The sequence below is a fragment of the Pleurodeles waltl genome, chromosome 6, assembly GCF_031143425.1.
Source record: "Pleurodeles waltl isolate 20211129_DDA chromosome 6, aPleWal1.hap1.20221129, whole genome shotgun sequence".
In the NCBI taxonomy this organism is placed as follows: domain Eukaryota; kingdom Metazoa; phylum Chordata; class Amphibia; order Caudata; family Salamandridae; genus Pleurodeles; species Pleurodeles waltl.
Window position 1 is genome coordinate 1,180,585,218 of NC_090445.1, and position 25,730 is coordinate 1,180,610,947.

The following is a 25,730-nucleotide window of genomic DNA, read 5'->3' on the forward strand; positions in this document are numbered from 1 at the left end:
AGAAGGCTAGGTGGGAGCTCCTAATTCCCAATAAAACTAAAAAGGATCCACTACACTATTAACAAGATGGGATAAGGTTTTCAATCTTTTAGCACTTAAACCTCTGCAGAAGGGGACATCTGTCCTACCTCTGAAAAGGACTAACATCTGTCAAATGTCTCTGGTTAAATTTGTGTGCATAATCTGTTTTTGCGGTTCTGCGCTTTCAAGCGCCTGTAGAGTTCGGACCTGGCATAAACTGGTGCTATGCCGTGCTCCCTACATTTTGGGGTGGGAGGTGGTGAACACACCTGGTAGACCGCCTTAACTCCAGAAAGAAATGTGTGTTGAATCCTTTTAGGGTAAAACGAGACCTGATAGGTGCCTCTCACAAACCTCTCTTAATAGTTTTGCTCTATTAAGTAGTGTCTGTTGTTAGTCAGACAAAGCATGTCAGATGATCTCTCCTCTGCAGATGGTATCAAAGGTGAAACTTAACCCTAGTTTCAAGACATATATAACAAACACAATAGTTGGTATTTTACAAAGATTGATTATTTATCATGCACAATGTCTTTACAAACCATGTGTATCAGAAAAATTATAAATTTACAAATATCCACAGTCATAACAAAAGTTAGGGAAAACCATAAAAATGCCTCAAAGATATTTAATCTCAAATCTCTACTTTATAAATCTAAACCTACCAAATTTGCATAATCATTCTACAGCTTATATAGTTACCTAACTAAGCTTTGGTATGGCAAGTCATCCCTGCATACCTTATGCTGATGCCGGGCCTGCAGTTGCAAATTGATCTCTCAGCATATGGCTTATATGCTCTCTCCTATCTTAATCCCTTTAGGCCTTTGTCTCCAATGATTCACAATTGAGTGGGGGAGGAGACACTCTTGTGCAGCTCTTGTGTTGCCTCTTCGGGAACATTGACAAATTCCATTTGCAGAAGTGCAGAAAGTGTAACTGTTTCTGTTTCCTTCCAAGTCATATCTGTACAAAGCAGGATTGCCTTGTGGGTGGCATCACTACATGCAGATCTTAAGATTTGGAGAGCAGAAATTTCTAGTTCTCTGTTTAATTAAAATTACTAATGTCAAAATGCAGTTATGAATAAAATATGGCAATCAAACAAACTCATTAGCATTTCCGTTCAGGCAACTTTTAAGCCTATCACATGCAGACTGGCAGTAAAGACTTGCCACACACAACAGTATAGTCAAATACAAAGGAAGCAGTCTCAGCTTGCCCAAACGCCACAGCAGTTACATCGCCCCCTTTGAGGCAGAGGTGGACCTAAAGGTTGTATTCATCAGTATTAACAGTTCCAGTCCCCACTCCCCACTGTTCACTGAAGGTTCTGCAACTTCTAAACCATTCTAACTCATCCCCCTTACATCATCTTCCAGTGGCAAAGAGGTCATCCATATGGTCACTAATTAGAAGGCAGTTGCGAAGGACTGCAGGGTCATCCAGTAAATCCACTGGGACTACACCCTTCCTTTCCTTCTTCACCTCTTGACATCTCCAGCAGATTCTGCTCCACAACCTGGACTTTACCATTAATACCAAGAAACCTTAGATCTCTCCCACACAGAGGCTGACTGTTATTGGAACAGTACTTTACACAACCTATTTGAAGGCATTTCTCCTCCTCCGAGTATTGGGATGTAAGAAAATGTTGTTTTAGTTGAGGGGGACGACAGCCCACCTGAAATAATCGCAGTCCTTGTCAAGGTGAACCACAATTCACTAAATAAACCTGTGCTTAACCCTCTGACATCTTAGCACCAAGCAGTCAAGCTTAACTTAGAGACAATGTGTAAAGTGTTTATGCAGTATTAAAACAGTAATACAGTTAAAATCAAAACAATACAAATCCTAAAACGAATTAGAAATACAAGTATAGTTTAATAAACAAATTAAAACTAAAGCAACAAAAATCCAATAAGTGGAACCTTAGTTATGAATTTTAAAAGGGTTGAATAAAAATAGCACCAAGAAGCACAAAGTACCAATAATAATTGTGGTAGAACAGGACCTGAATGCAGTTTGACACTGACTATGAGGGAAATCAGGTCAAATACACTAGCCAGGTTTGTTTTGGTCAAAGATTTTACCTTCTAACTTTAGTCCTTTAAGTTCCAGTCCACCACAGGAGTACACTTCTGAAGCTTCCTAGGACCTCAGGGGAATCACTTACAGACTTGCAAGGTGGCAGGTAGAGGCCACAGCAGAGTCCTGTCCTGCTCATCTATATGACCCTTGGAGTCCACCTCTTTGTTGTGGGAGCAAGAGTGAGTGCATGTACAGCCTTAAGTGCTCTTCATAGATTAGCCAGAAGAGCAGTCCTTCATCTGAGATCCACAGTATGTTCTGATATCTTATAGAGATTTCTATCCACAGAGGCATCGGACTGGATCTGGAAAACCTTGAGCAGTACCTATGAGTGCTGGTAGTGACTCCGTGCTGGCATTGTCCGCTCCAAAAGTGATATGCACAGTGCCTGTGTAGACGCCACCCCAGCGTGTTGTCACCAGTTCTTTTCTTTCCATGCCATCAATTCAGATCTGGCAGGGCAACCTTAGTCCATTTTTTGAGCTATTTGTTTTATGTTTTGTCAAATTTCTTACGAGCTTTTACTCCCAGTACTAAAACAGGGATGTTCCGTAAAAAAAATAAACCTGTGGTGTTTATACCCTGTGGTCCCTTTCACAGGCAGATGTCTGTGACAGTCCCCCACCTGGTTTGCCTCTAGTGCCTGTAACCAAGCCACGACTTTAAGGCCAGCTTCCACTGTCGAGCGATGAATCCTAAGGTGGTCTGGGAGTGCCCTCTGAAGCTCCTGGTTGCCCATCACCAGACGACTCCAGGCCACGGTCGCAGGGAATGTCCTGAACTTCACTCTTGCCGGTCATTGTTGCGCTCCAAGTCATTGTCATGCAAGTCTCACAAAAGTCCAAGAAGTTGAAGAACTCTTCGACTTTAGAGCGCTGGTCCAAGTCTTCAGATGAGGCGAGGGAATGATGCCACAAAACTAGGCCTCGCTTCGGCCTGAGCACAGGTCCCTCTACCCCTCCCAGAATTTCCCAGCAGCTCCCGCCCAGCTAAAATAATTTTATGAGGCCATGCACCTCATATTTAAGTGGACCTGCCCCTCTAGAGCGCCTTCAACCCCTATGGGTTCAGCAGATGCCCCCACTGGATTTCCGCTCACTGGTTCGCCCTCTGCACTGTAGATCTGTTGCTGGAGCTGGATCAGCTCCAATCGCAAGTCTGCAACCTTCTCTGGAGCCCTTTCCAGTGGCACCATTTTCAGCGCCTGCTGCAGCGCTGACCCCATTGTTCTACTGAACTCCAATATGGTGTCCAAGTGGCATCACCTGACTCTGGCTCTGATCAGAATAAGACCCTCCAGGTCGGAGGCAGTGCCTTCTCTTACTGATAGGCCCTGTGGGGAATATGATTGGTGATGATCTGAGGATCCCTATAGGCACCCAACTCCATGAAAGGTCCTGAAGATAAGTGGTATGAGGAACTGGTGATTGCTAGTGGTCTAGACACCTCTGCCGACATTGGCCTAGTCCATGGGCACTCACTAACTTTTTGCCGGGTGGCAAGATTACAGTCTGGGTTGTGGCCGAGTGCCGTACTGAAAAGCCTGTGGGAGGCGAAGGGGTGGGGTCATGGGGCGGGGCTTCAGGTGTCAAAAAACACATTACTAGAGGATGCTGTATTTCGAAGCCAGATATAAGTACAAAACTGCAAGGAGGATATTTTGACAATACATTTTTAGTATCATACAATAGCATTCTTGAGAGGCATTGCATGGTAATCCTCGATAAGCGGATATTCAGCACAGGTTTAACTGAGGCCGAAAAATAGGTACGTCAAAGGAAGATAGACTAAGAACTTATTTTACGCTTCATGTCTCCTATTAGTGTCCTGTAATCTGGTACTATATCTGAAACAGCAAGCCTTAAGAGTTGATCAGGATGCAAGTCTGTTAGCTTATATCTGTGTTTACTCTTCAACAGTCCCATTGTGGAAAAAAAACTTTCACAAACATATGTTGACCCAAAGATACAAATTGCTTTCTGGGACACTGTGAAATGAACTGGAAATTTTTCAGAAGGCACAATGTTCCAAAATTCTTCTGGTGCCTGCCCCAAAAAGATGCTTTGAGGGCTGAATTGTGCTGCAAGTCTATCAGCTCTATTTGTGCTTGCGCTTTTTCATGCCAGTAAGTTCAACTACATCGAGATTTCGTGCACTCACTGTGCAGGGGTTTTTAACCAGCCGGAACAGAGGGGTGAGGGCTCTGAATTGAGAAAATCGCCTTTTTATCTCCTCATAACTTTCTGCCAGATACATGCACCAAGGTTTAGCGTTTGCAGCGTTTCTTATGCATTTGGAAACCTCTGAGTCACATCCAACAGTTTTGGGAAGTGGGTGAAGTCAGCAACATCCAGTTGTTCTTTGAATAGTGCAAGCTTACTTTCAAATGAGTAAATGCCATTCATCATGGACCACACAAGCTTTTGTTTGCCTTGCAGCATAATTGAGAGCATTGAAGTGTGCAAATAGATCTGAAAGCAAATGGAGCATTAAAAGCCATTTCACATCCTTTAGTTTTGGGAATGATAGCCCTCTACTGTTAACAAAGTGTTCAGTTTCAGGAAGCAAAGCAATGAACCGCTCTAGAACTTTCCCTTTGATTAGCCATCGCACTTCAGTGTGCATCAGGAGGTCTGTATATTCAAATTCAGAATCCTGCAGCATAGTTTTAACAAGTCTATGATTAAGGGCTTTGGCACAAATAAAATACAATTTTCACTGACGTTATTCTGGTCTCCGTGCTTTAATTTTGCACACAAAACTTCCTGATGAATAAAGCAGTGGTAGTCTATCGCAGTCTGTCTGGTAAGCTACTTTTTAAGCAGATACACAAAGCCTCTGTCATTGCCTTCCATGGCAGGAGCCCATCTGTTGTGATGCTGACAAGAGTGTCCAGTGGTATGTGATATGTTTCAAAGTAGTTGCAGATGCTGTCCACTATATCTTCTCCTCTTGTGTGCCCTTGCAGTGGTAGTAGGCACAGGAGCTCTTCTTTGGGGTGAAGTGATTGGTCCAAATACCTAACCCAAACTAATACCTGTGCCACATCGCCTATATCTGTGGACTCATCCATGGCAATGCTGAACAACGGTGATACTGACTGCTTTGATCACCTGCTCCTGGACATTTTCACCCATTGCCTCTATTCTGCATGCACAAGTGGAATCCGATAGCTGTAATGCATTGATTTCTTTTAAAATGTTGGCTTTGTTGCTATAGTTTTCAAACAAAATTTTAGCCGCTGAAAGGAAACGTTTCTTCACCAGCTCTGCCTCCGTGAATGGATTCTTATATTTGGCAAGCAAGTCCCATATTTTGAATGATGCTTCTGTAACAGCCTCAGATTCCTTCATTTGGCAAAGGAAGAGCTTCTGCTGGGAAAGAAGCAATTGCTTTAACAAAGCCACTTTTGCTTTTGAGTGCACTGGGAAGTTCTCAGTATATCCTGCATGTCGAGTTTTGTAGTGCTGTTCTGGGTTATATCTCTTAAGAACATTTACTTTCTCTTTGCAGAGCAAACGAGTGGCTTTCTCTTATGGCCATTCAACAAACAAGTACTCTTCTTCCTATGATGCCTGGAATACCCTGTGCTCACTCTGTATGGATCTATGTCGTTTTCAAGGCTTGGTAGCTGGACTATAGGCCATTGCAGAGCTCTCAGGTGGGTTTGTTACTACGCAGTGAGTAACAACGACCAGGAATCAGATTTCTCCCTCATGACTGATGGACTGACACTACTTCACAACTGTAGGAGCCTGTACTGGTTTGGAGTGGGTACCCAAGGTACTTACACCTTATACCAGGTCCAGTTATCCCTTATCAGAGAAATGTAGTCGGTGTCTAGAAGCCAGGCTCTCTAGAAGTAGCTGTAGGCAGGGCAGCCAAGGCTGAACTAGGAGACATGCAAAGCTCTTGCAGTACCACTGTAGTCACACAGTACTTAAACACATTAAAGACAATACTCTGCGTTATCAAAAATAAAGGTACTTTATTTTAGTGACACAAATGTCAAATATATCTTAGAGGCTATACTCCCTTAGGAGGTAAGTATTATATACAAAATATACAGTAGTAACCAAAATCAGGTAAGTAAACAGTCACAAAATAGTGCAAACAGTGAAAAACACAATAGGTTGCAATGGGACTAGGGGGAACACAAACCATATACTAAAATAGTGGAATGTGAATTCCGGTTTCCCACCTAGGCAAGTGTACTGTGTAGAGGGGCGCTGGGAGTGTAAGAAAACACCAAAAGTAAGTAAAAGAAAAAAAACAAAAAAAAACAGACCCCAGGAACGCATGAGTAAAGTACAGCAAGTTTCCTAAGAACGCACTAGAAGTCGTGATAAAGAAGAATGCAAAAACCAAGCAAGACTGCAAGACACCAACAATGGATTCTCTGGACCTGAAGACCTGTGGAGAGAGGAGGCCAAGTCCAAGAGACACTGAAGAGTCCAGGAGTAACAGGAGCCCCTGCTAACCCGGATGAAGGTGCAAAAGTGAACTGTCCGGCCAGAATAAAAAGTCAGAAATGCACCAAAGAAGACAGCTGCGCGGTCCTGCTTGGTGCAGGAGATGTCCCACGTTGAGTAGAAGAATGCAGGCTGGTTTTCGTCGTTAGATTCTGCCAACAAGCCTTGACTCAGTCAAACGCGTTTTGCGGGAAAAGGCGCTGCCCGGGTCTGGGAGGGACCTTGGGGTCTCAATTCAGGATGAGGAGAGAGAGGCAGTGCTTAATTTGTAAATAAAACGGTGCCGGTGCCCAGAGTCCTCCTCTGAAACACGTGGCTGCTGCAATTAAATGTGAGAACACAGAATACTGAGGCAGCGTAATCCTGAAGCCATCTCTGGCCTCTTCAATCCATTTAAGCCACTCCCTGCCCCTTCAGCTCACTCCTGCAGCTTTCTGCTTTCTCTCATTGTGACGCTTTTTGTTTTTTCTTCCTCCATCTTTTCTATGTGTGTCCTTTGCTCGCCGCAAATGCTTGAGGCAGAAGACTGAGTGCCGGCCCTCAAAAATAAGTGCTGGTGCTCAGCACCGGAAACAACAAGCACAAATTAAGCACTGGAGAGAGGGGTCTCTCAGCACTTAGGAGAGCCCTCAGAAGACCAGGCAGCAACCACAGGAGTCCCAGAACATGGGGACAAAGGAGTTGCAAATGGCGGTCATCGCAGCACTACACAAAGGAATCCCCCGACCCTGGAGAACAACTCAGGGAGCTGTGCATCAGAGTATAGAGTGATGGGGACCTGGGCTACGCTGTGCACAAAGGATTTTTTTGGAGAAGCGCACAGAAGCCCTAGGAGCTGCAAAACATGCAGTGCACAGGGAGGCACAGAGTGTCTGGCACAGGAGGCAAGTTTTTACCTCCACCAAATTTGGATAGCTGGACCTTTGGACAGTCAGGGTTACTTCAGTCCACCACCTGTGTTCCAGGGACCAAGCTCATCGACAGGAGAGGGAGCCCAGAGTACCAGTTGTCACTGCAAAAAGGTGCTTACTGGAGCAGGGAAGTGATTCTGTCACTCCACAAGAGATTCCTTTAATTCTTCCAGCGCAGGCTGAAGTCGGGGAGCCTTCTGAGGATGCACAACCTGTAAACTGTTGCAGTTGCTGGCAGGAGCTGAAGTTACAGAGTTGCAGTAGTCACCTTGGATACTTTGTTGCAAGTTGTAGTGGTCCTGGAGAAGCTCTGTAGTTGATTCGATGGTCGAAGCTGAAGCAGAGTATGCAGAGGATTCCTATTGGAGTCTTGCAATCCGAATCTGCGGAAACACCCATAGCTGGCACCCTAAATAGCCCTGGGAGGGGGATTGGCTAAATTTTCAAGTATGGACCTAACAATACCCATGTATTGTCTCTGACGTCACCTGCTGGCACTGGCCACTCAGATGCTCCCAGAGTATCCCAACACCTTGGAATCCAAGATTGCTAAACCCTGGGACACTCTGGAGGAGCTCTGAGCACCCGCTCTGGGGGGGTGCTGGACAGGGGAGTGGTCACTCCCCTTTCCTTTGTCCAGTTTCATGCCAGAGCAGGGACTGGGGTCCCTGAACCGGTGTATACTGGATTATGCAAGGAGGGCACCATCTGTGCTCTTCAAAGCACTTCCAGAGGCTCTGGGAGGATCCCCCTTCCATGTCTGTTTCTCCTATTTCCAAAGGTAGAGGGTGTAACACCCCTGTGCCAAAGGAAATGCTTTGTTCTGCCTTCCTGGGATTGGGCTACCCAATCCCTAGGAGGGCAGAACCCTGTCTGTGAGGTGGCAGCAGCTGGGGCTGCAATGGAAACATCAGAGAGCTTGTTTCGCAGTACTGGGGGTCTATGGTGGAGCCCCCATGGTGCATGGAATTGGCCCCCCAATTCCAGAATCAGATTGAGAGTACCATTTCCAGTTCCTAGACACCTCACATGCCCATATTCAGGGGTACCATTGTGAAGATACAGATATGTATTGACCTATATGTATTGACCTATATGTAGTGCACGCTTATAATGGTGTCCAGGAAAATGCACCTGGACGCCGTGGGGGCACCTCTGCTAGTGCAGGGGTGCCCTCACACACAGGTACTATGCCGCTAGCCATCAGGGTCTGAAGATTAGATATATAAGTGACTTATAAGTGACCTGGTGCAGTGAAAATGGCTGTGAAATAGTGCTTGAACTATTTTACTCAGGCTGCAATGGCAGTCCTGAAGAAGTGTTTGTATGAGCTCCTTATGGGTGGCAAAAGAAATGCTGCAGCCCATAACGATCTCCTGGAACCCCAATGCCCTGGGTACCTAGGTACCATTTACTAGGGACTTATTAAGGGGGGGACCAGTATGCCAATTTGGAGTGGAATATGAAGTCACTAGACCAGAGGTCTTCAAACTTTTTGATGCCGGGACCCCCTCATAAATTTTTTTAGAAGTAAGGACCACCTCCTGATAAAAGTTCTAGAACCAGTTCATCATCAACAATAATAAACATCCCTATTTCCCACAGCAAATAATTTTTCCTGTGAGGAAATAATATTAAACTATGTTTACAAACCAAAGGTCAGTGAGTGTGGGGATGTGGTCAATTGAGTGGCTAAAAACAAAGGTCCTTATTTTTGAGGAATTGATATGGGGCAGGATGACTTTGCGTCACCTCATAGGTATGATTGAGAGGCTTGTGCAGCTGGAGCGACAAAAAAAGTGATGCTCCAGAAGCGCAAGCCTGTTATAAAAAAAAACCAAAATATTCTACGTTTTTTTTTTTTTTTAAAGTCTTTCACCGTCAGGTGGCTTTATATAAAATAACAGGCAGCTTAAATTAAAAATAAATAAAAGAAAGTTGTTACTCATTGCGAAATGCACTGTAGTGCATTATGAAACCTCGATTAGTCAATGCTCTGCAGAGGTCTGTGTGTAACTGGAGAGTGACAGAAATAAATCTTGGTAAGTGCAGGTGAGAATAGTGACCTATGTATTTTTAGTGCCATGAGGTCACAACCTGTGATAGAAAGCACAGTGAATATGTAAGACATTATTTTATATTTGCATTACACACAGTATAAGTCAGGCCACTACAAAAAGGTTTAACATGAAACTGTGCTTCCAAAATGTGGATTTAAGTAATATCAGAGCATATGCAATACCTTTTTTTTTTTTTACTAGCTGTCCCTTCAACACCTTCAGATGAATTAAGTGCTGTGTAAATACAATTACACTTAAAAGCACGCAATTCACAGTACAGTTGTTAACTCTTTGAACTACCCTTTCAAAAAGAATAAATGTTTGTCCTCACAAAGCTTTGAGTGATTTGATCAATTAAAGCTACTCCCAAGCACCCTTTACATTTGCAGTTCAGCTCGTAGAGCACATTTGCATTTCATTCAGGAATCAGACACCCTGGGATGAAGGTCTCCTTAGCTGTCTCTGCGGCTTTCATAGCAAAGGAGACTCAAATTAAATTTCAGCTGAGGCATTTTAAGGATCGGATGGGGGAATGCGTGACCCCCTTTCCAGGACTCCACGGCCACCCTGGGGGTCGCAACCCCCATATTGAAGACCTCTGCACTAGACCGTAGTGACAAATTTAGAAGAAGAGAGAGCATGAACACTGGAGTTCTGATTAACAGGACTCCATTGACAATTTATAAAACAGTAAAACACACTGACAAGCAGGCCATAAACCATAAGCACTGGGGTCCTGACTAGCAGGGCCCCAGTGATACAGTCGAAAACACACTGATATCAGGCAGAATGGGTGGTAACATGCCAAGAAAAGTGGTACTTTCCTACACTAAAAATGGTCTTCTGGGAAAGGTTATATCTGACTGTCTGAGATTTCCAGCATATCCACAACCTTCCTTCCCCAATACCACAGCTAAATCAAATGAGTGAACTAGCCTTTCAAACACTAACTAAGTTGCTACCTTGCTGAAAGTGGTGTTACTTGGGTAGATCTGATTTTGGTACTGGGATTTGCAAACAACAAGGTGAAGCATGCTTCTACGGAGCATTCTCCTTTTTATGCATTTTGTGAGTTCTGTACAACGGTGTTGCCTGTGTGTGGCAAAATCTAAACATCTTTGTCAAGTACCTACTGTTAATTAGAGACTTAACTTGCTGTCATTTACAAAGGATTGGTTTAATCTGCACTAAAATGGAATTACCTATGGCCATCTATGCCCAGGTCCAACATGCTACCCTGGTGCCATTGAGTGGTTGTCCAACTGGAAGTTTACATTCTGTCATATGAACTGTTTTTACCCCAGGAGTGTTGGACCTTTTGACATATTGACAGAGGTAAACCCTGTAAGTTTTGAACTGATTGCTGGCTGCTAAAAAACTTTACCTTATCTTCCACAACTTCATATTAAAATCCATGACACTGATCTCAGCGCCCCGTTCTCTGCCTCTTTTGAATAATGGTTACTTGGAAAATGAGGTGGTGCATGCTTTGGATTCTTGCTGGCTATCATTTGTAGTAACCTCTCTGAAGAAGCCCTGAAGACAACTCAAGACTTCTGGTTCATGTCCCATGATTGTGGACACTTCTTATTGACTCCTGCCTTCCAAGCCATGGCCACAAACAAGGCTTACGATGGGGGCAGTGATCTGCCTCCATCAAGCAGTGGCCAATTACATGTCAAGGGGACATTTTCCCACATTACTGCAATGCCTGAGATTGTCATGCAAGTCCTGAAGTGTGATAAAACCTTCTTGAACTGGAACAATGAGAAACTGGAATCTAATTTTGCGAGGTAAGGTCCAAGTAGTGTTTACGAAAGGCCACAAGGTGGTGCTGGTGTACAACAGGAGGTAAAGGATTCAATCAATATTTATTTATGGTTCCCTCGTTTTCATCACTCGAGTTTGTTGCTTATAGTTGCAGAAATGTCAATCTTAATTACACTGAAATTTGGGAAATGTCACAGCAGCGACAAACAGTTTGCATGAGTTACTGCTGTGATTAGTTGTAACTAATTACTGCGCGGGGAGCCAGCTGGTAACTCATTCAAACATTTTGTCACCTCTCTCAGGTAGTCCAAGGTGATAGGTTGTTACCGGCTGGCTCCGCGTGCTGTGATTAGCGCGGGGAACTAATCACAGCGTGGGGAGCCAGACGGTAAGAACCTGTCGCCTTGGACTACCTGAGAGAGGTGTCAAAATGTTTGAATGAGTTACCTGCTGGCTTCCTGCACTGTGATTAGCACGGGGAAACTAATCACAGCCCGGGGAGCGAGCTGGTAAGAACCTGTCGCCTCGGACTACCTGAGAGGCGACAAAATGTTTGAATGAGTTACCTGCTGGTTCCCCGCGCTGTAATTAGTGCGGGGAAACTAATCACAGTGCGGGGAGCCAGCTTGTAACAACCTAACTCTGAGAGCGAGCGCCCAGCCCCGCAGACACCCATAGCAGAGCGGATTGTGGGGCTTACCTTTGGTGGTCACAGGAGCGGTCGCAGGAGCTGGCTGCAGGCGTCTGCACAGGCAAGGATGCGGGAGACCAGGCGGCGAAGGTAGCGGGAAGCTTCCAAAACCAGTCAGCTGACTTTTAAAGGGTCTTTGCTTCCACAGCTCCAGGAAACACAGAACAGGGGCCCTGGAACGGCAACATGCGCAGCTAAGCTGCTATCGTGCATGCTCCAGCGGCCCTCTTTTGTGTTTAAGGACGCTTGTGTGTTTGTACTTTACTACATTAAGTGGTAACTTCCCCCCAACGTCCATGGGCCGTCACAGAAGGTCTGCCAGGCTGCTGGCAGCCCGCGGGCCGTACTATGAGTACCACAGGCCTAGTCTCTCCTCCTGGTGTGCCTGCAGAGGAAGGGCTTTCATCTGCCATGGTGATGAGAAGGGCAGCTGAGATCCTTCTGCTGCACCCAGTGGCAGTCAAGACAAAAGTCATGACAGAAATGCTTCAACTGGAAGCTGCATCCACAAAACCTCTTTTTCTCATTAATGAGGAACCCACTGATGTCCTGCTTGGAATATGGGCCATGCACTACACAGGGGCTCCTGTACACAGGGTAAATGCCCACCTCCACCGCCCCTCACCTGGGGACCCAGCTTTCCTCAGTTTGGAGAGTCTGATTGTCTGGCCCTCCAAACCCCAAGTAAACACTGGTAAGTTCCCTGCTGTACCACCAGATAGGGAATCCAAGAAGCTAGACACCTTTTGGTAAGCGGATTTTCTCTTCTAACAGACTTGCACTGCGGTCAGTGAATCTCACATGCCTCTTTGGCTGATATTCCCACACGGTTTCAGATTCAGTTGTGCAAGTACTGGCCCGGGTCTCAGAGAAGACGTAGCAAAGCTCACTATATGCTGCAGACAGGATGCGACTAACTTACTTGGCAGAGTGATGGTTTTGTCTGTAGTACTCTGTCGCCAGGCCTAGTTGAGGTCGAGGATGTCTGGGCAACCCTTATGTACATGCTTTTCGAAGGCACTCGCTTTTTGGCGATAAGGCAGATTCGGAGCTCGAGTGCTTTAAGGACAGCAGGGCCACCACCCAATCAATGGGACTCTCCATGGCCCCCTGCCAGCCTCTGCCTTTCGCCCCTTCCATGGATACGGTAGGGGCTACCAACCACATTCATTCTCACCCAGCCACCAGGGCCAGCAGGCTTCTGTCCTTTTTTGACTGCAGGCACTGTTCCCAAAATACCTGATGGACCCAAGACAAGAGGTCTACACAGTCTGCTGGCCCTTGCCACCCGCCCAACCCCCACTTCGGAAACTACAGCCTCCAAACCCTTTTAATATGCCCTGTCACCATCATGGGCTACTGGTCAGTGGCAGGATCAGGCACCACGTTCCCCAACAGTAATCCATAACCTCTGACAAATGGGTGCTTCAAATTGTTCCGCTGAGTTATTCCCTCTGTTTCACAGAAACCCTGCCACCCATGCTACCGTGCTCTGATGGGCTGCAGAGGACCATCTCTCCCTGATGCATCAGGAAGAGCAAGGTCTTTAGGACAAAGAGCCATTGAGAGGGTGCTAACATCAGAAGTACAATGTGGTTGCTATTCCTTCTACTTCCTTGTGCTGAAAAATGGCAGAGGCCTCCATCCTGTACTGGACCTGCACCCTCTTAACTACTTCCTGAGAAAAGAGAAATTCGAAATACTCATGTTGGTTCAGGTTCAGTCTGCCCTGTAGACTGGATGGTAGCATTGGACCTCCAGGATGCCTATTTTCACATTATCTGTCCAGCTGGCTTACAGATGTTACCTGAGGTTCACAGTGGGTCACTAGCACTGTGTTTGCTGTGCTCCCCTTTGGCCTTACCCAGCCCATTTTAGGTGTTCACAAAGGTGATGGTGGTGATTGGAGCCCATCTGCGGAAGTCGCAGGTTCTAGGCTTCCCCTACTTCGACGACGGTTTGTTGAAGGTGGACTCGCCCCAGGTGAGCTCCTGCATTCACTGGGGTTCACTATCAACATGCCACAGTCACACCTGACTCCTTCTCAGATGCTCCTTTTTATATGACTCATTCTTGACACTGCAATTACGGGCCTATCCTCCAGAGTGACAAGTCCAGGATATTTTGGCAATGATTCTGATCTTTCAGCCTGTATCCCGGAGTTTGGTGATACTGACTCTGAGGCTGCTGGGACACATTGCCTCCTGCATCCTGCTGGTAACACATGCCTGCTGGCATATGCAGGCTCTGCAGTGTGACCTGAAGTCCCATTGGGTGCAGCATAAAGGGAAACTCTCTGACTTGGTCCAGATCAATTTCGGCGGGAACTTCAAAAGACCTGCAGCGGTGGCTGAAAAACCCTGATTGAGCCAGCAGCAGATCCCCCATTCTCTTTCCCACCCAGAACTCACAGTGGTGACGGATGCGTCACTCTTGGGTATGGGCGGTCATCTCAGAGAGATTGAGATCAGAGGACTCTGGTCTCTGGTGGAGCCTCAGCCTCACATAAACCAGGTAGTAGTAATTCACCTAACATTTAAAGCCTTTCTTTCTTCCATCAAGGTAAGGCTGGTTCAGGTGTTCATGGACAACATCACTCCCATGTGGTATTGCGACAAATACAGAAGGTGGGTTGATGCCTTGCTTCTTTGGACATGACTGGCATGTCAGAACATCTTCCTGGTCGTACAACACCTGGCTGGTTCTCTGAACACCATGGCAAATGAACTTCCCTGCCAGTGCTTCACAGATCGCAAATGGTTTCTCCATCCGGAGGTGGTGCTAGGCCGCTTCCACAACTAGGGACAACCTTAGTTATATTTATTTGCTACCTCCAACAACGTGCAGTGTCAGCACTTCGGCACTCTGGGGGTTCCAAGGCAGCTCTCACTTGGAGACACATTTTATGTCTAGTGGAATTTTGGCCTCCTGTACATCTTGCCACCAATAACACTTCTGGTGCAGGCTCTGTCTACCCTGGACCCATGAAACTGGATAATAGCATTGGACTTGCATGACACATATATTTACACTCTGTCCTGCCTGCCTGTAGACATTACCTGAGGTTCACGTGGGTCATGGGCCAGGAGCTCTTTCATGATGGGCTATAGAAAGTGGGCCTGCCCCCAAGCAGTCGTCTCCCACCACCAGACTAAGGCAAACCTTCTGCACACTTTGGGGTTTTACTGTTAACGTGCCAAGGTCACCCCAACTCCCTCTGACACTCCTGTTCATTGAAGCTGTTCATGACACATGACAGTTTTGGGCCTACCATCCCGAACTGCAAGTTCTGATATTCACGCAGTTTCAGCCTGTATCCTGGATTTCAGTGAGAATGACTGAGGCTGCTGGGCCTCAAGGCATTCTGCATCCCACATATAAATCAGGCCAGTTAGCCTGTGCGGACTGTGCAGTGGGACCTTAAGCCCCAGTGGGCACAGCATCAAGGGACTCTCCCCAACAGATCTTGGAGGAAACTGCGAAAGATCTACAGTGGTGGCTGAGAAACCACGATTGGGTCAGTGGCAGACCCCTCTACCTTACCCAACCAGAGTTGACTGTGGTGACAGATGCATCACTTCTGGGATGATGAGGCCATCTAGGAGAGGTGGAGATCAGAGGACTTTGGTCTGCGGTAGAGTCTGGCCTCAACATCAGCCTGTTCGAACTTCAAGCGATTCACTTGGCATTATAAGCCTTTCTTCCATCATCAAGGGAAGACTGGTGAAGGTGTTACCAGACAACACGACCACCATGTGGTACTGCAACAAGCCAGGAGAGGTGGGGTTGTGGACCCTTTGTCAAGAGGCTCTGGCTCTCTGGACATGCCTGAAACGCTAGGGCATTTCCCTGGTGGTTCAAGATCTGTTGGGCTCTCTGAACATCCAGCAGATAAACTCAGCCAAAGATGCCTAGCGTATCATAGATGTCATCTCCACACGGAAGTGGTGCAAGGCTTCTTTCAACAATGGGGAGAGCCTTGGTTAGCACTGTTTGCCACTGCCGAGAACGCACAATGTCCTCAGTTTTGTGCACTTAAGTTTCCAAGGTGACTTTTGCTGGGTGCGCTTTTTGTATTGAGTGGAGCTACGGCCTCCAATGTGCTTTTCTGCCTATACCACTGCTGCCCAGAGTTATCAAGAAGATCAGGAACTAAATTATTTTTGTGCCTCTGGGTTGAGGACGGAGATTTCGGTATCCCTACCTGTTGAGAATGACCATTTGTCCCCTGATCAGGCTACCTCTTTAGACGGGTCTTCTGTCACGGCAATAGAGGAGGGTTCATAATCCAAACCTTCACACCCTTCACTTTCAGGCGTGACGATTGGACAGTGATGGTTCATAGCTTTTGGCATTCCTCCTGAAGTCTGTGGTGTTATTGTGGCAGCCAGGCGTCTCTCCGCCAAGTCAGTATATGCCTGCTGTGGGATAAGTTTGTGACATGGTGTACTTCTAACAATATCAACCCTCTTTCTGCACCTCACACTTAGGTTCTTTTTTAAACTCTTATTGGCCCAGCAGGACTTGAGAACAGGTAAAGGTTATCTATCTACCATTTCAGCATTTTTGTTGTTGTCAGACCCACCTTCTTTATTCAAGTCACCTGTTGTGACTAGGTTTCTTAAAGGCTTGCAGCACGTGTGCCCCCCTCCCCCCCCACCCCCCCCAAAGCCATTTATCATGGCCCATGGGGATCTAAATTTTGTCTTAACCTTCCTGATGTGTGCACCCTTTTGAGCTTCTGCACAATTGCAGTCTGAGGCTATTGACCATGATAACTGCCTTTCTAGTGACTATAACATCAGCCAGGTGGGTCAGCGAATTGCAGGCACTCTCAGCGCACCCTGCCCTGTGCCACTTCCTACCCAGACAAGCTTGTCCTCCAGACATGTGCATTCTTTCTTTTGAAAGTTGAAACTCCATTGATGCTCGCAACAAGATCTGCCATGTGTTGGCCAAGAAACAGCCCCTTTAGGGTTCACATGTTCATCCCACCAGAACGAAGGCTACGCTCACTGTGTTAGTCCACAGAGTCCTTCTCCTGGACATTTATCAGGCAGCAATGTGGGCATCTTTACACATGTTTACCAAACACTGCTGACTGAACAGTCAGGTCCGTCGTGATGGGCACTTTGCCCGTTTGGTCCTGCTGGACTTTCTGGTTTATATTATCTTCACGGACATTGCTTGGGTATCTGTTGTAAGGTAAGGAATCTGCAGCTAGCAGTCTCTATCAGACAACCAGGTTACTTACCTTTGATAACCCCAAATCTGGTAGAGACTCTATCTAGCCGCAGATCCCTAACTGCCCCTCCTATCCTCCCTGCACTGCGAGCTGACTGCAGTGCAAGGAACCCCCTTCTCAGGCCCACAGTAGGCCCAGTGGTCAGAGTCTCTACAAGATAAGGCATTACAGAAGGCAGGTAAATTGTTCTTTATGCCTACAATTGAAGGAATTCCCCCGTTGGTGTTCTGAACACGTAGTGGTGCTGTTTCCTTCCATGACTAGGAACAGCTGCAGTGTGAGGATGCTAAAAGGAATGTCATTTCAAGATTCCCTTAATTTACTGTAATTCCTGTAGTACTATTTTTAAGGTTCTCCAAAATTAAATCAAAAGGTGATTTGATTACTATCCCCATCCTAGCCCATTTGCAACTATTTGCTGGGTTCTGGCATTTCTAGTTGAGACTCCTATTTTGCCTTTTGCATCCCTGCCCAGTGAACCTTACAGCACAAGTATTTTCCACTTCATCATTGCCTGTGCCAGATTTGAAATGTGCAATGCCTGTTCAGATGCCACCCTAGCACACATACATCCGATGGAGACAACTAGCAGCAGATTCCTTACCTTAGAGTTCTCCCCAGGTGTCAGACTGGATATGGAAAACTTTTTCAGCAGTATCTATGTGGGTCATCGTGCAACTCTGTATCAACGTCATCCTCTGGATATGACGTTGATAGAGTTCATATAGTCCCTTCCCCGACGTGGACAGGTGCAGAGCACATGGCCTGTTTTAGCTCCTCAAAACTTTTTTACAGCTGGCTGTCCATAATACATTTTTAGGCATCTTCTTTGAGGTGAGGTCTTTAAGAGGGGGCAACAACCAGTGTATCTATTAGCTCATCTGCCCCGGGTATAGGATGAGCATCAGTCTTGGTGACTGTGTTGAGCCTATATAATCTACACAGAACCTGCTCTCTCTCTTTTCCCATTCTGGGAGTGAGGTTTTGGTACCCGTACCACTGGGCTAGCCCAAGGGCTGTCAGAGTGCTCAATCACTCCTAATCGAGCAGCTTCATCCTTAATGCAATCTCTGATATGGTCAGGTTGCCTATAAATCTTACTTTTAAGAGGCAAAGGTCCCCTGTATCAATGGTATGTTCACACCATATAGTCTGTCCAGGTGTTAAAGAAAACCGTTCACAGAACTGCCCTAGGGGGTTCATACAGTCTTCCTTCTGAGATTCAGTAAGGCAGTCTGCTAGACCTACTCCATCTACTGAGCCATCAGCTGCAGTATTGGAGGAGAGCTCAGGGAGAGGGTCACTCTCTGCCTCATCAGTGGCCATGAGCAGGGTTAAGTCAGCCCTGTGAAAGTAGGGTTTTTGGGTGGTTCACAAGTATTCTGAGAGGACTTCTAGGAATGCAAAACACAAATGATGGACGGAATGCGGAACCAATCAAACATTCACCCCCAGTCACAGATCTGGGTTTAATCCATCATTCTTTCGCTCACCATGCCACCCCAGTTTAGACCCAGCCATATCCAAATCAGTCTTGACCCTGTTCCTCGTGGGAACAGTCCAGCCCGACTTCTAGGAATGCCAAGGTCAACTAAATAAGTGACCTCACCCTTCTTTTCTACTATGATATGTGGCCCACTCCATTTATCTTGGAGTGCTCTGGGTGCCACAGGCCCAGGACCCACATTTTCTGCCCTGGTTGGTACACAGTCAGGACAGCCTTCTGGCCATGCCATTGCTTCTTCAATTCTTGGCTTGCCTTAGGGGGGTCTTAGTGGCCTTCTTTGTGTACTCAGCCATTCTGAATCTTAGTCCAAGCACATAATCCACTGTATCTTGTTTAGGGGGCTTCCAGATTTGCTCCCAACCCTCCTTGACAAGTGCTAGTGGACCCCCAACAGGGTGTCCAAAGAGGAGTGCAAAGTGGCTGTAGCCCACTCCTTTTTGGGGTACCGACCTGTAGGCAAAAAAGAGGCACGATAACATGACATCTCATCTCCTCCTGAGTTTTTCAGAGAGTCCCATAATCATGTCTTTGAGTGTTGTATTAATACGCTCAACTAACCCATTTGTGTGGGGATGATAAGGTGTTGTGATTTTATAAATCACACCACACTTTCCACATTGCTTTTAGGTATTCCAGACATGAAGTTACTACCTCTGTCTGATACCACCTCTTTTGGGACCCCCACCCTGGAACAGATTCCCAGGAGGGCTTTGGCCACTGCAGGGGCTATAGTGGTCCTATGAGGTATAGCTTCTAGATACCTGGTGGCATGGTTCACCACCATCAGAATGAATCTGTTCCTAGAAGCTGTGGGAGGGTCAAGGGGGCCAGCAATATCAATCCCTACCTTTTCAAAGGGTACCCCAACCACTGGCAGTGGGATTAAGGGGGATTTTGGAGTGCCACCTGTCTTGCCAATGGTTTGACAAGTGACACAGGAGCAACAAAACTCCTTGGTATCTTCGGACATGTGAAGCCAAGTGAGGGATCAGTCTGTCCCAGGTCTTACTTTGCCCCAGGTGTCCAGCAAGGGGAATATCATGTGCCAGGGTTAACAAAAATTCTCTGTATTGCAAGGGAATGACCAGTCTCCTGGTGGCACCAGATTTTGGGTCAGAATTGTCCTCCCAGTTCACCTTATGGGTACCACTGATATCCCCTGCCCCCTCTTTGACAGCTTGCTGTCGCAAACCCTCAAGTGTGGGGCAGATTTGCTGTACCACACTTACCTCCTCCCTGGCAGGTACCCCTGCACCTAAGAGTTCAACTTTATCAGCTTGATGTTCTTCAGGTGTAGGTTCTGTCCAGGAAGTTGACTCCTCCTCCTCCTCAAAGGGGGAATCATCAGTGGAGGGAGGGATAGTGGATAACTTTTTACCCTTTCTACCCCTGCTTTTGGGAAGCTCTTGGTCCATAGTTTCAGGATCCAAGTTTTCCTTTCGTATTTGCTTCTTGGCCTGAACCCTGGTCAAAGCAAAGATATGCCCAAGAATGCCCAGCATTGCTGCATAGGCCTCCAACTCCACTTCAGCCCAAGGTGAAGTCTCCAAGTTGTTCCCTAGTAGACACTCTACAGAGTAGGTCTGTGGATACCACAACTTTTTTTAGGACCAGTAACCCCCCCAGTTGAGATCAACAACAGCCATGGGCTGGCTTACAGTGTTGTCATGGGCGTCAGTCACTTGGTACTGATAACCAAGTAGGTGTTGCTCAGGGGCCACCAGAGGACCTGTGGAAGAAGGGGACCAAGTCCAGGAAGAACAGGAGCCCTTGCTAACTCGGATGAAGGTGCAAAAGAAGAACCACCGGTGAACAAGAACATTCAGTACTGAACCCAAGAAGACTGATTCGGGTTCCTGGTTGGTGCTGATGATGTCCCACGCCGGATGGAGAATTGCAGTCTGGTTTGCGTCGCTGGAGTTTGCCAACATGCCTTGCCCCACGCAAATCTTGCAGTTAGCAGAAAATGGTGCTTCCCGGGACCTGGTGACTCCACCCAGGAAGCTGAGTCAGAGGGGGCTCTCAGCAACTCAGAGCACATAGAAGACCAGGCAGCTCACACAAGAGTCACACAGTACGGGGACAAAGGAGGTGGAAAAGGATGCACATGCAGCACTATGACAAAGGCTCCCACGTCGCTGGAGAACCATTCAGGAAGATTTGCACTGCAGGATAGAGTGCTGGGGCCCGGGGCTGCACGGTGCACAAAGAACTTCGTGGAAGGATGCCAACAAGCCTTGGCAACTGTAGAACATGCAGTGCACGGGGGTACTGTCTTGCGTGGGGAGGCAAGCTCTTACCCCCACCAAAGTTGGACGTTAGGACCGTCTGGACCACTTCATTCTACCACCTGTGATGCAGGATCCATGCAGCTCAGCAGGAGAGGGGATCTATGCAGCCAGTCGTTGCAGTAGGTGCCTGCTGAAGCAGAGGAGTGACTCCTTCACCCCTAAGGGAGATTCCTTTGCTCTTCTGGTGCAGGCTGAAGACAGGCTGTCCTCTGAGGATGCACAACCGGGAAACAGTTGCAGTTACTGGCAGGAGCTGAAGATACAGTGTTGCAGAAGGCGTCTTTGCTTGTTTGTTGCAGTTTGTACAGTTCCTGGAGGGTCCCTATGCAGTTTCTTCAGTGAGAAGTTGAAGTTGATGTGCAGGATGCTGGAGTCTTGAAATCCAAATCTGAACCATCACCCAAAAGAGAGACCCTAAATAGCCCTGAAATGGGGATTGGCCAACTAAACAGGTAAGCACCTATCAGGGGAGGGCTCCGACGTCAGCTGCTGGCACTGGCTACTCAGATGCTTCCAGAGTTCCCTGCCAACCCGGAATCCAAAATGGCAAAACCCAGGGACCCTCTGGAGGAGCTCTGAGCACCAACCCTGGGGTGGTGATGGACAGGGGAGTGGTCACTCTCCTTTCCTTTGTCCAGTTTTGCGCAGGAGAAGGGACTGGGGGGCCCTGAACCGGTGTAGACCGGATTATGCAAGGAGGGCACCAAATGTGCCCTTCAAAGCATTTCCAGTGACTTTAGAGGGGCTACCCTCCAAAGTCTGTAACACCTATTTCCAAAGGGAGAGAGTGTAATACCCCTCTCCCAAAGGAAATCCTTTGTTCTGCCTTCCTGGCCTCGAGCTTTCCAAGCCGCAGGAGGGAAGAAACCTGTCTGAGTGGTGGCAGCAGGTGGGGCTGCCTGGAAAACCTCAGAAGGCTGGAATGGCAATAGTGGAGGTCCTCTGAGCCCCCAGAGTGCATGGAATCATACAAGCAATGCTTGCAAAAGCCTTGGGGTATGATTCCAACATGTATTATACCAAACATGCCTATGTTTGGAGTTACCATTATGTAGCTGGACATAAGTAGTGACCTATGTCCAGTACATGCGTAAAATGGCTTTCCCGCACTCACAACGGAAATTGTCCTGGAGGTCGTGGGGGCACCTCTGCTAGTCTGCTAGTGCAGGTGTGCCCTCACACACAGGCATTATGCACCCTGCCCTCAGGGCTGGAGGGCCTGCTATAGGGGTGACTTATAAGTGACCTGGTGCAGTGTAAATGGCAGTGAAAGGGTGCATGCACCTTTTCATGCAGGCTGCAATGGGAGCCCTGCAGAAGCCTTGGCATGGGCTCCCTATGGGTGGCAAAAAATATGCTGCAACATATTGAGATCCCACATAGAGATCCCCTGGTGCCCCAATGCCCTGGGTACCTAAGTACCATATACTAGGGACTTATAAGGGGGCACCATTATGCCAATTGTGGGTGAAATACAGGGTTACCAGTATGCAACAATTACATTTAAAGGAGAGAGAGCATTATCACTGGGGTCCTGGTTAGCAGGATCGCAGTGAACACAGACAAGCACACTGACATCAGGCAGAAAATGGGGGGTAACCATGGCAAAAGAGGGTACTTTCCTACACCTTGTGGGTCCTGTTCTGGACAAATGTCGTCTCGGTCCCCAACTCTTTGTATGTGGTGCTTAGATATTGGGATGTCTTCATCCTGATGTCGATCGACTCCTAAGCTGGGAGCGGTGCTGTTGGATTTGACTATTCTTTTGACTTTTGAGACTCCCCCTCCAGTTCTTCTATCGGAGGGGTCCGGTTTCCATTCTCAGCCTCCCAATTCCGACACCATTCCGTTTCCTCAATCAGATTGTTTTTTTGACTTAGCCAGTGTTAGCGGGCTGCACTCCTCACCAGCTTCCAGCCTTCTATCATCCCCAGGGTTGGCTTCAGAGGGTGGTTCTGCTTTTCCAAACATGTTAAAACATGTGTCAGAAGTGTTACATTTACAGATTTCTATTGTGCAATTGTCCCCGGACGCTTTGCTCAATGTCTTACATCCTGACCAGTCTTCTGTGGAGCTGGTCCTTCCTTATTGTGAGACTCTTTATGATGTCCTTTTGGGAGTTTGGACCCAGACAGTGTCTGGTCCCCGTGTGGAGTGCTCTATCTTGCATAGGCACAGGCCAGCCCAAGAGGATCCATCATGCCTCCAGCGGTATCCAACTACTGATAGTTTTGTGGTGCAAACTGCTTTGGCTGCACCCAGTTTTACGCAGGTTCCTCCTGTCTCGCCAGAGCGAGAAGCCAGGCAGCTGGACGCTTCTGTGGATTTTCGCTTCGTCTAGAATTGCCTTGAGTTCAACCAATATGTCCTATGTCCATGCTCGCTTCTCCCACATTTTGTGGGACTCATTGGCTCTCCTTTTGCCTTCTCTGCCTGACGAGTCTAGACAAGCTCTAACGCCTTTTGTACGGGATGATCAGCCGGCTGCCAAGCTTAGTTTTAGATGTGGTATGGATAAAACAGATTGTGTTGGAAGGATTATGGCTTCTTCAGTAGCGCTGTGACAAAGGGCATGGTTACCTTCTTCCAAGTTCTCAGAAGCAGTGCAAGCATCTTTACTTGAAATGCCTTTTGATGGTATCTCCCTTTTTTGGCCTGAATGCCAACTCTGCCATATGCTGCTGATTATGGCTTCTTCAGTAGCGCTGTGACGAAGGGCATGGTTACGTTCTTCCAAGTTCTCAGAAGCAGTGCAAGCATCTTTACTTGAAATGCCTTTTGACGGCATCTCCCTTTTTTGGCCTGAATGCCAACTCTGCCGTATGCCACTTTAGAGATGCTCATGGTGGGACACAGTTGTAAGTTCTCTTCCTTTGGGAGCAGGGTGTTGCACCCCCTCCCTTTGAAAATAGGTGTTACAGGCTTGGAAGGGGTGCCCTCCTTGCATAAGCCAGTCTACACCAGTTCAGGGACACCCAGTCCCTATTCTGACGCGAAACTGGACAAAGGAAAGGGGAGTGACCACTCCCCTGTCCATCACCACCCCAGGGGTGGTGCCCAGAGCTCCTCCAGTTTGTCCCTAGCGTTCGCTATCTTGTTTTCCAAGGTGTGGGGACACTCTGCAGATCTCTGAGTAGCCAGTGCCAGCAGGTGACGTCAGAGACCCTTCCTGATAGGTGCATACTTGGGTAGGTTGCCAATCCCTTTTCCTTGGCTATTTAGGGTCTCTCTAGTGGGTTCCTCTTCAGGTTCAGCTTGCAAGTTTCCTCTAGGAATCCTCTGCATCCTCTGCTTCAGCTTCTGACCGTCGGATCAACCGCAGACTGCTCCAGGAACTGCTGTAACTGCAACAAAGTATCCAGAAAGGCTACTGTGACCCTGCAACTTCAGCTCCAGCCTGCAGCTGCAACAGTTTCCAAGGTGTGCACGCTCTGAGGACTCCCTGCCTTCACCCTGCACCACAAGAACCGAAGGAATCTCCCGTGGAGTGACTGAGTCACTTCCCTGCTCCTGCAGGTACCTTCCAAGACTACGACCGGTTCTCTGAGACTCCTTTCCTTGTGACAAGCATGCTCCCTGGAACACAGGTGGTGGGCCCATCCGTCCAAGACTGTCCTAAGGTCCAGCTGTCCAAATTTGGCAGAGGTAAGAGCTTGCCTTCCCGGTTTGTGACAGTACCCCTGTGCACCACGTCATGTCAGCTCCTTGGGCTTCTGTGCACTTCTTCCAAGAATCCTTCGTGCACAGTGTAGCCCAGGTCCCCAGCAATCCATCCCGTGACGAACAACTCGCTGAGTTGTCCTCTGGCGGCGTGGGACCTTCTTTTGTTGTGCTGCACCAACCACAATTTGCACCTTCTTTGCCCCGTGTCCTGGGACACCCGTGAGTGCTGCCTGGTCATCTGTGGGCTCTCTCCAGTGTTGGTAGCCCCCTCTGCCTCCTTAGTCCGAGTTGAGGCCTCCAGGTCCCTCCTGGGTCCAAGCAGCACCATTTTGGCACAAAACGCGACCTTGCTTGAATCAAGGCTTTTTGGATGAATCCAGCACCGCAAACAGCCTGCATCGAACATCTCGACGTGGAACATCTCCTGCACCATGCCGGAAACCGCAGCCATCTTCTTTGGTGCTCGTCTGCAGACTTCTTCTAATCAGAGGATCCTCTTTTGCACCATCTTCTAGGTTGTTAAGGGTTCCTGCCCTTCCTGGAATCTTCTGTGACTTCTGGACGTGGTCTTCTCTCTTCACAGGTTTTCAGGGCCAGGAATCCACCATTTGTTGCTTGCAGTCGTGCTTGGTTCATGCAGTAACTCTAATCAAGACTTGTACTGTGTCCTGAGGAAACTTGCACTACTTTACTCCTACTTTCCTGGGTTCCGGGCTGGGGTATTTTACTTACCTGTTTTTTCTCACACTCCCAGCGCCCCTCTTCACACAACACTTCCCTGGGGGGAATTTGTGATTCCCATTCCACTTTCTTAGTATATTGTTTGTGTTGCTCCTAGGCCTATTGCATTCTATTGTATTTTCTACTGTTTGCACTATTCTATGACTATTTACTTACCTGATTTTAGTGTATATATTGTGTATAATACTTACCTCCAGAAGGAGTATTGCCTCTAAGATATTTTTTGCCTTGTCATTAAAATTAAGTACCTTTGTTTTTGGTAACACT

General features: G+C 47.4%; 1 protein-coding gene across 7 annotated transcripts in view; it reads left to right on the top strand.

Moving 5' to 3' along the window:
- LOC138300721 (WASH complex subunit 2-like) overlaps nucleotides 1-25,730 on the top strand; it is a 780,011-nt gene that overhangs the window by 556,902 nt on the left and 197,379 nt on the right. The window lies entirely within an intron of this gene.